A 9745-nucleotide genomic window follows, 5' to 3' on the forward strand; every position below is an offset into this window, starting at 1 on the left:
TCCACCCACCTTGGCCTCCCGAAGTGCTGGGATTACAGGCATGAGCCACTGTGCCCAGCCAATTTCTTTCTTTCTTTCCTTTTTCTTTTCTCTCTTTTTTTTTTTTTTTTTAAGAGACAGAGTCTCACTGTCACTCAGGGTGGAGTGCAGTGGTATGATCTTGGCTCACTGCAACTTGACTTTCTGGGCTCAAGCAATCCTCCCATCTCAGCCTCCCAAGTGACTGGGACTACTGGCAAGCAGGTGCCACTGCACCTGGCTAATTTTTTGTATTTTTTTTTTTTTTTTTTTGTAGAAATGAGGTTTTGCAATATTGTCCAGGATGGTCTCCAACTCCTGGGCTCAAGCAATCTGCCTACCTCAGCCTCCCAAAGTATTGGGATTACAGATGTGAGCCACTGCACTTGACAAATATTTTTTAAACTTTGAATTTGAATGCTTAATAATTGCAGATGTGAGACAATTTTAAAAAGAGTAAGAGGTTATTCAATGTCCCTCTGACAGCATATTTGAAAACCAAGAGAAACAGATTTCTCACAAAACATATAATACCAAAATTGACAGAGGAAAAAGTGGAAAATTTCAATGGACTAAGTTCTACAGAAGAGATGGAAAGGTAGTAAGATTGGATACTGAAGAAAGTACCAAGATGAAATGACTGAATAGCTGAATTTTATGTAACCTTTAAAGCACGGATAATTACAATGTTAAATCAAGTCCTTGCTACTCAGATTGTGGTCCATAGACCAGCAGCAGTGGTATCACTGGGAGCTTGTTGGAAATGCAGAATCTCAGGCTTGCCCCAGACCTACTAAATGAGACTCTGTATATTAACAGGATCCCTAGATGATCTGTGTGCACATTAATGTTTGACAAGCACTGGACTAGGCTGCTAGTTCTCAACCTTGGCTGTACATTGGAATAATCTATGGAGTTTTTAAAAAGTACTAGTATTTGGGTTTCACCCTCAGAGATTCTGATTATTGCTCAGGTGCATGGCCTAGCATCTGCATTTTACAATACTCCGTACGTAATTAAGAATCAGAGATTTAAACTGGGCCATACAAAAATATGAAAGGCTTTAAGAAATAAAGCTGACAAAGAATGTGACATAGTAATTACAGTAACACATTACTGTAAAATACAGTAATGACAAAAATAATACAACAAGATCAAGCACAGTTTATTCCAGGAATACAAGCAGTAGCATGCTGGATTCACAACTAGCTATCTGAGAAAGAAGAAAACAGCCCCAATTTATGGCATTTGCCAATTCCCACGGTGTAAATACTCCCATCACAGCCAATTTTAAGCTACCAGCATGACCTCAACAACTTTAAAAAATTCCTGAAAATTTAATAATTGACTGTCACCTGGTAAGAGCCAGCTACAGCACACCGCTAGAGGCTGATTCAAAATTAGGAAATCCACCGATGAATCCATTCTGTTAATACATTAAAGAAGTAAAACCAGGCCAGGCATGGTGGGTCGCGCCTGTAATCCCAACACTTTGGGAGGCTAAGTGGGAGGATCACTTGAGCCCAGGAGGTTGACACCAACCTAGGCAAGGGAGACCTCACCTCCACAAAAAATAAAATTAAATAAATTAGCCAGGTGTAATAGTGCATGCCTGTAGTCCCAGCTTCTCAGGAGGCTGTGGCAGAGGGATACTTGAGCCTGGGAGTTTGAGGCTGCAGTGAGCTGTGATTGTGGCATTGCACTCCAGGCTGGGTGACAGAAGCAGACCTTGTCTCAAAAAAAAAAAAAAAAAAAAAGAAGGAAGTAAAACCATATTATCATATCACAAATGTTTAGGATTTGAGGCCTTCTGTAGATTTGATCTCCACTTTGGCACAGACATCATCATGCTATATCATCTCTCACCCAGCTCCTGACTCGCTGGTCCCCATGGCATGTGAGTTTGTGACACCTGCTTTACTGCCAAGTCAAATCTAACCTAGTCTTATCCCCTAGTATTCCAGGCAAGGCCTAGACTTGATCATGTCCTTTGTAGGTAGATGATGAAGATGTTATTGTCACTTCCTCATCTTTCAGCAGGCAGAGCTGGCAGAGGAAACGGTGCTACTTCCTTAATCCATGGATATACTGCTTCAGACAAGGTTGCCCTTTCTCAACTCTGAAAGGAACGGAAGAGAAAGGCAGGGGCCCACCTAGTGTGCCTGGGAAACACAGGGGTGGGTTTCCTGTTCCTGCAAATGTTCTTGGCGTGCCTTTAGATCCCCCGTGGTTCACCCACTCTGCCCTGCATTTCCTTACCTCCTTGGCTTAATCATGCCAGTTTCTGCTTCTAGAATGCTGAGCCTCTAATATCTTTCTGGTAAGTTCCCTTTTTGTTTAGATATCCAACGTTAATTTTCATTGCTTCTGAACTGGACTATGATGGAGCAACCGTGGAAGCAAGGGTCTGGCTGGGAGGTTCTGCTGAGGCCAGAGACAATGGACCACAGAAAACCATCTGGTGATGCCAGGCTGTGCTTAATCATCGAAGTCATTCCTCAAAGACATCTCCACAGTCAGAACCTATTGCTGCAACCCAGATACATAGCAATTACTTACCAGAAAAAAACATTCGTGCTGAAACAATAGTAATTACAGGGCAACCCCTCTCATCCCTTCCTTGCTAACTCCTGATTGCCCTAACAATTAACTCCTACAAGCAAGTGATCTGCTCAGCCCACCTGCTCTTGCATTACAGGATGTTTGAATTTCTCAAGGCCAATGCTGCTCTTGTGCGTGACTCCCTCCCCCAGTATTGTAGACTTTCATTACCAACTTGTTATTATACAGTATCAGAGGCGTGGGGATCAGATAGATTCTTGGAGGTAAGTTTCACGTGCTACAACCTATTTGATCCCCTTCACATAACTTATCTCAAATCCTTTACTAGTCTAGACAAGTGTTTTCACTCACTCATGGATCCATTTATCCATCCAATAGACACAATTGTTGAATTCCCACTTTGTGCCACATCCCATGATGGGTAGGAGCTGGAGATACTGAGGCAAAAGTCAAGATCATACCCTCCAGTGGGGAGTGGCCATCTGCAGATTTCCTCATGAATGGCTCTTTAGTGGGCACCAACGCCACCCTTAGTTGTAGACCACAGAACTCTACTTCTTTTCTCTTAGAAGAAAGGAAGCAAAAATTTACACTGATTATTTACTCCGTCAGATACTAATTAAGATGCTTCTACATACCCTACCTCCTTCAGTTTTCACGGCAGCCTGGGAAGTGGTGATGATGGTTCTGATTTTCATTGATGAGTATATTAAGACTGGGAGAGGTTACACTATTTGCCTAGTATTATCTAGTCAGTAACAGAACTAGGACTGAAGGCAGCCTGCTTGACTCAAAAATCCATGCTCTTTGCCCAGCACCATAATTTAAATTTACAGAGGTAGATCAAACTCAAACAGAAGAAAAGGCGGGGTGCAGTGGCTCATGCCTGTAATCCCAACACTTAGGGACGCAGAGGCAGGAGGTTTGCTTGAGCCCAGGAGTTTGAGACCAGCCTGGGCAACATGGCAAAACGCTGTCTGTACAAAAAAATACAAAAATTGGCTGGGCATAGAGGCGCGTGCCTGTAGTCCCAGCTACTTGGGAGGCTGAGGTGGGAGGATCAGTTAAGCCCCGGGAGGTGAAGGTTGCAGTGAGACCCTGTTCTCCACAAAAAGGAAAAAGACAAAAACAAACAGAAGGGAAGAGCTTGGACACTTGCTCAGCCCCTCTTTGGGCAAAGAAGAGAGAGGTCTGTCCTGTAAGGACAAGAAGAAAAGCACATGTCAGGGAAGATAAAGTCTCAACAACAATGAAAAACTTATGAAAATAATAAACACAAAGGGACATGATGGAAAACCCCCAACAAGCTCACTTCACAGAATGAGTCATCCCCAGAAGAATTTGGAGAAAGATTAGAGAATAGGCTTTACGTGATGATAAAGTGTGTCTGAGGGGGAGAAAAATGGATAGGCGTTGGAATCCTTGTGCATCTGAACTCTTTACTGGGAGGCAGAGCCCTGCCAGAGGCTTTGTATTTAGCATCCAGCTGCCTGGGGGAGGTAGGAGGGTTTTTTTTTTCCTTCAACTTTTACATTTGTTAATTTTTTTTTTTTTAATTTGTTGTTTGTTTGAGACAGGGTCTCACTCTGACGCCCAGGCTGGAGTGCAGTGTTGTGATCACAGCATACTACAGCCTCAACCTCCTGGACTCAAGCCATCCTCCCGCCTCAGCCTTCTGAGTAGCTGGGACTATGGGCATGTGCCATTATGCCTGGATAATTTTTTAGAAAAATTATTTTATGGGCTGGATGCAGTGGCTCATGCCTGTAATCCCAGCACTTTGAGAGGCCGAGATGGGTGGATTGCTTGAGGCCAGGAGTTTGAGACCAGCCTGGTCAATATAGTGAGATGCCATCTCTTTTTTTTTTTTTAATTTTATAAAAAATAATTTTTTTTTGGTTGCCCAGGCTGATCTTGAACTCCTGGGCTCAAGTAATCAGGAGGTTTCTCCTGGGACTTTTAGTTAAAGCCAACCAAATGATGCTCTTAGTTCCAGGGTCAGGAAGAAGAACCCTCTAGTTCCCTGCATCTCAGCCTGGGTACCTGTACCCATGGGATTATTGGCAGGCCGGAGGGCATAAGAAGCCACAGAAAAAAGAAGATAGGTTATTAAGGCATGTCCATTTTACTTAAAAATTTGGGCAAAGCCAGTAACAATAACATTATTTCAATAACATTAACGTATTATGAAAGAGACAGCCAGTTATACATGACATTTTAAAATAACACAAGTCTTGCATTTTGGTGAAGACTGTTACCAGACTCCTAAAGACCTGGGGTAACTATTGAGACACTCCATGCAGCTAATCTCATACTTGCGTCCAATGAACTACTTGCTCCCACATGCCAATCAAGAGCTAGTTTTTTTTTTTTTTTTGAGAGTCTTTCTCTGTTGTCTATGCTGGAGTTCAGTGGTGCAATCTCAGCTCACTGCAACCGCTGCTTCCCAGGCTCAAGCGATCCTCCCACCTCAGCCTCCTGAGTAGCTGGGACCACAGACACATGCCACCACACCCAGATAATTTTTGTATTTTTGGTAGAGATGCAGTTTCACCATGTTGCCCAGGCTGGTCTCAAACTCCTGAGTTCAAGTGATTCTCCCGCCGGCCTTGGCCTCACAGTATTAGGATTACAGGCGTGAGCCACCGCGCCCAGCCAAGTCCTGGGCTAAGTATTCTGCTCTATCCTATTTAAGATGAATAAAATATTGCTCAGGTTGTAGGCCCTGATATATGTTCACAATAATGATACTAGAATGTGTATACTAGAGTAGAGGCATGTGGGAAGAGTTATGGGAGCTCAGAGGAGGAGTGATTAATTCTGTCTGGGATAGGGGCTCTTGGGGAACTTTGAAAACCATTTCGGCCGAGGGAAGGACTCTGTCATGAAGGCCTCACTCACTGCAGGCAGAAGGGGCAGTGAGCCGCTGAAATGCAAAGTGCATAGTACATGCAGGGAAGCAGGACTTTCGCTGTGACCAGAATGTAGGGAACATGGGAGGCACTGCTCAGAGGTAAGTGCATGGTAAACTCACCTGATGGCAATAATGTCAGCAAACCCTGAGAATGACCCTGTATAGCAGATGCACCTGAATGCAGTTTGGAGTTCCGAGCCAAGGAATCCAGGGGTGGCCAACCCAGAGATTCATTCCTTGTCTCTAAGGAACATCTGAGCCCCGGCCCCTCCCATAGATCTGGGACGTGCAGGGCTCAAAGCCCTTTGTTTTGGGAATACGTGAAGGTTGCCAGGTGGAAGTTGTTGAGGGTGGGTGCTAAGTGAAAATGATACATTAGCCATGTGCTTTCCATAAGTGATTGATGGTTCTCCTGTCCAGCCCGCCACCACTGGGCTCTCTTCCCTGTATGTAAGGCTCCAGGAAAGCCCCATGTCTCATTTGCTGGCTCCAGGTCTCTTCGGTCTCTTGAGCCTGGGGCTATCCCCATTGGAGTGGATAGGAGTTCGGCACAACAGTAAGGTAAATTATTGGGTTCAAGTCACGTGGGCCTTCAATGTCCTCTTGGACACCCTAAACTTCCTATCAGGGACAATAACTGGCAGGCACAGACAGACTTAGAATTGGTGAGAAACACAAAGCTGTTTTAGAAAGTTAATGAAGGTGAGGCTGGGGGCAGTGGCTCACGCCTGTAATCCCAGCACTTTGGGAGACTGAGGTGGGTGGATCACTTACGATCAGGAGTTCAAGATCAGCCTGGCCAATATGGCAAAAACCCGTCTCTACTAGAAATGCAAAAATTAGCCATGTGTTTTGGCAGGTGCCTGTTATCCCAGCTACTTGGGAGGCTGAGGCAAGAGATTCACTTGAACTTGGGAGGCAGAGGTTGCAGTGAGCCAAGATGGCACCACTGCACTCCAGCCTGGGCGACAAAGAAAGTGTTAGGGTGATCAGACCCAACACCAGGTCCTGGGGGGACGAAGTCCAGCGGAGTCAAAGGATTGAGAAAAGACAGTTTGAGACAGAAGTGGGACCAGGGGGCCATCACAATTGTGGAGGCTGCGAAGGCCCCAAGCTCTGGGGGCCCACGCTATTGGTAATCCAACAAAGAAACAGATAGTGAGAATGTGGAGGTCAAAAGCGTGCATTGCATTAAGCACATGATTTACAGCTGTGATGGTTTAGCATCTGCTCTGCTGCTTGAGATGATGGAGAGCAGGTTCTTTTAACTCAAGATACAATCGATCCTGGGAGAGCAAGGAGCAAGGAGTCAGCAAGTCTAGACTCATTCCAGAGGCACGAGCCCTGGAGTCTATCCATGAGGTATTTTATGCCCTGGACTTAGATTATGGTGTGCCAAGGTAGCCTTCCACCCTTTAGCACAGAACTTGGTGTTCCAAAGGTCACAAGGGGGTTTAGACCCTGGACCCCAGACATGTTCCAAGACTCTTTTACATTATGTCAGATGTGCAAGCCCTGCCTCAGCTTCTCCCAACACTCAGCTTTTCCCAACAGCAAGACTCCGTCTGGAAAGAAAAAAAAAAGAAACAAAGTTAATGAAGGTGGAGGTTGTCTCTGACGTCTATCTTGAAAGCATCCAGCCAGCCATTTGGTCAACTCAGCCTATTCCTGTCAGTGTCTAATGACAGAGAATTGACACTTTTATGGAGCCCATTCTCATGTGTAATCGCTCCCATAGAATGGATGTATATACAGGTGGATCCTTGGATAACAGCGCTGAATTGCACAGGTCTACTTACCTGGGGAGTTTTTACAATCCATTGTGGATGGAAAATACAGTGTTCACGAGATGCAAACCCCTGTAAATGGAGGGGTTTGTATACACAGGTTCTGCAGGTCTGACTGCAGAGCTTGAGTATGCTCAGATGTAGGTATTCTCAGGGGTCCTGGAACCAGTGCCCTGTGTATACCAAAGGAGGACTGTATTCCTGTGTCACAGTTTGGGGGAACATTTTGATAAATGCATTTCAGTATAATCGGTTTCCTTTGTAATCCTATGCGTTTTCTTTTATACACTTAAAAATACTATTCTGGCTGGGCATGGTGGTTCTTGCCTGTAATCCCAACACTTTAAGGGGCCAAGGCAGGAGGACTCCTGAGCCCAGGAGTTTGAGACTAGCCTGGGCAACACAGCAAGACCTTGTCTCTACTAAAAATAATAATAATGAAAAAATTCGCTGGTTGTGGTTGTGCGTGCCTGTGATCCCAGCTACTCAGGAGTCTGTGGTGGGAGGACTGTTTGAGCCTGGGAGGTCGAGGCTGCACTGAACTGTATTTGTACCACTGCACTCCAGCCTGGGTGACAGAGCCAAGAAGTTGTCTCAAACAAACAAGCAAAAAAAAGTACTCTTCTGGGAAAGAATCCACTCATTATAGAATTCTTCACCCAACCACCAAGGAGGTTCATTGCTCAAAGCCTTCAAGTGTTTGAAGTTATTGCATAGACCATCTTCTTTCCTTTGTCTACACATGGTAACCCCCAAATCAAGCAGACAGCTCTCAAATACCTCTCACATACTCAGGGCTGCGTCCTGGAATCTGGACCCAGGCTGCCTGGGCTGGAATCATGATTCCAACGTTCTAGCCCTTGAATTAGAAAGGGCTAGAAAGCATTGGGATGTTCTTAAACACTACCTTTCTAGCCCTGTGACCTTGGTCAAATTAGTTTAACCACTCGGTTTCTCCTCTATAATACTGAGGACACTAACAGCACTCATCTCACGGGGTTGTTGTGAGAATGAAATCAGCTACCGCATGTAAACCTTCAGCAATGACCTGCTCTCTGCCATGGCATGTTTACGGAATATTAATAGCATGAGGTGGGAGGTGGACAACCTTGGGCGAACCTGCTGGAGAGCATAGCCCCTTGCGTATGACTCTCATCATTGTGGTTTGTTTTCTCTGGGTCTAAGTCAGATGCAGAGATTTCTGTTAAAAAGTAGCAATAGGAGGCTGGGCACAGTGGCTCATGCCTGTAATCCCAGCACTTTGGGAGGCCAAGGCGGTCGGATCACCTGAGGTCAGGAGTTCGAGACCAACCTGGCCAACATGGTGAAACCCTGTCTGTACTAAAAATACAAAAGTTAGTCGGGCGTGGTGGCGTGTGCCTGGAATCTCAGCTACTTGGGAGGCTGAGGCAGGAGAATTGCTTGAACCTGGGAGGTGGAGGTTACAGTGAGCCAAGATTGTGCCACTGCACTCCAGCCTGGGTGACAGAGTGAGATGCTGTTTAAAAAAAAAAAAAAAAGTCAAAGGATCCCTTTAAAGTCTATTCCTATATAAAATTTTGTAGATGTCTTAGTAGGGTTGCCTGAAGGTGGACCCTGAGGCAAAGGATTTTGGGCAAATCATCTACTTAAGAAGTAATTCCAGGAGGCAGAGTAAGGAAGTAAGATAGGGAAGAGAGAAAAGCCACATCGGGCACGTTGGTGAGCAGGATACCTCAGAGGAAAACTGGGCCACAGTCCTGCTAAGGCCCCTCTGAGAGACCGTGCAGTGGTAAGGAGGCTGGCGGATGGACTCACCTAGCCCTCGTCTGTGGAGGCTGTTCTGGGATGTTACCTCCCAGCAATTCTGGCCAGTCCTGTGTGTGGGCTCAGCACACTGTGGCAGAGGAGCCCTGAGGCATGGAGACACAGGCACGTGAGGGAAAAAGCCAGTGGGGACAGCAATTGGCTTCCAAAGCCGCAGCTGACAGCGCACTGCCACAGTTCGCTTCAGTGGGGATGGCTGAGCTAAACACAGCTGTCAATAATAAGCAAAAGAGACATGAAACATTAGTTTTGACTTAATTTGATTAAAAATGTAACAGCACTCAAACCTGAAAGAGGTTTGACCCCAGCCTGGGTCTTTCAACTTCTCCTTCCTCCCCATCCCTATTAGTCACAATCTGACTTTCACCGGGTGATTCCTTCAGCGATTTATGTGTGGTTGAATCTTTAAGGGTGGGCTTATGAGAAACTCCAGCCACCCACTCTTCAAATCACATATTATTAATGGGTAAACTTTTCGATGGTTTCAGGAAGGTAGTCAGAAGATACTCATTGTTTAGTAGCTGCTCATTAGCAAGGAAAATTGGCTTCCTAGAGTGTGTCTTTTTTTTTTTTTTCCTGTTATTTAAACAAATAGCATGACTTGCAATGCAAAATCTTAGTACCGTGGGATGTTAGATTCATCTGGTTAGAGTTCAAT

The sequence above is a fragment of the Mandrillus leucophaeus genome, unplaced genomic scaffold (assembly GCF_000951045.1).
Source record: "Mandrillus leucophaeus isolate KB7577 unplaced genomic scaffold, Mleu.le_1.0 Scaffold186, whole genome shotgun sequence".
NCBI classification, from domain to species: domain Eukaryota; kingdom Metazoa; phylum Chordata; class Mammalia; order Primates; family Cercopithecidae; genus Mandrillus; species Mandrillus leucophaeus.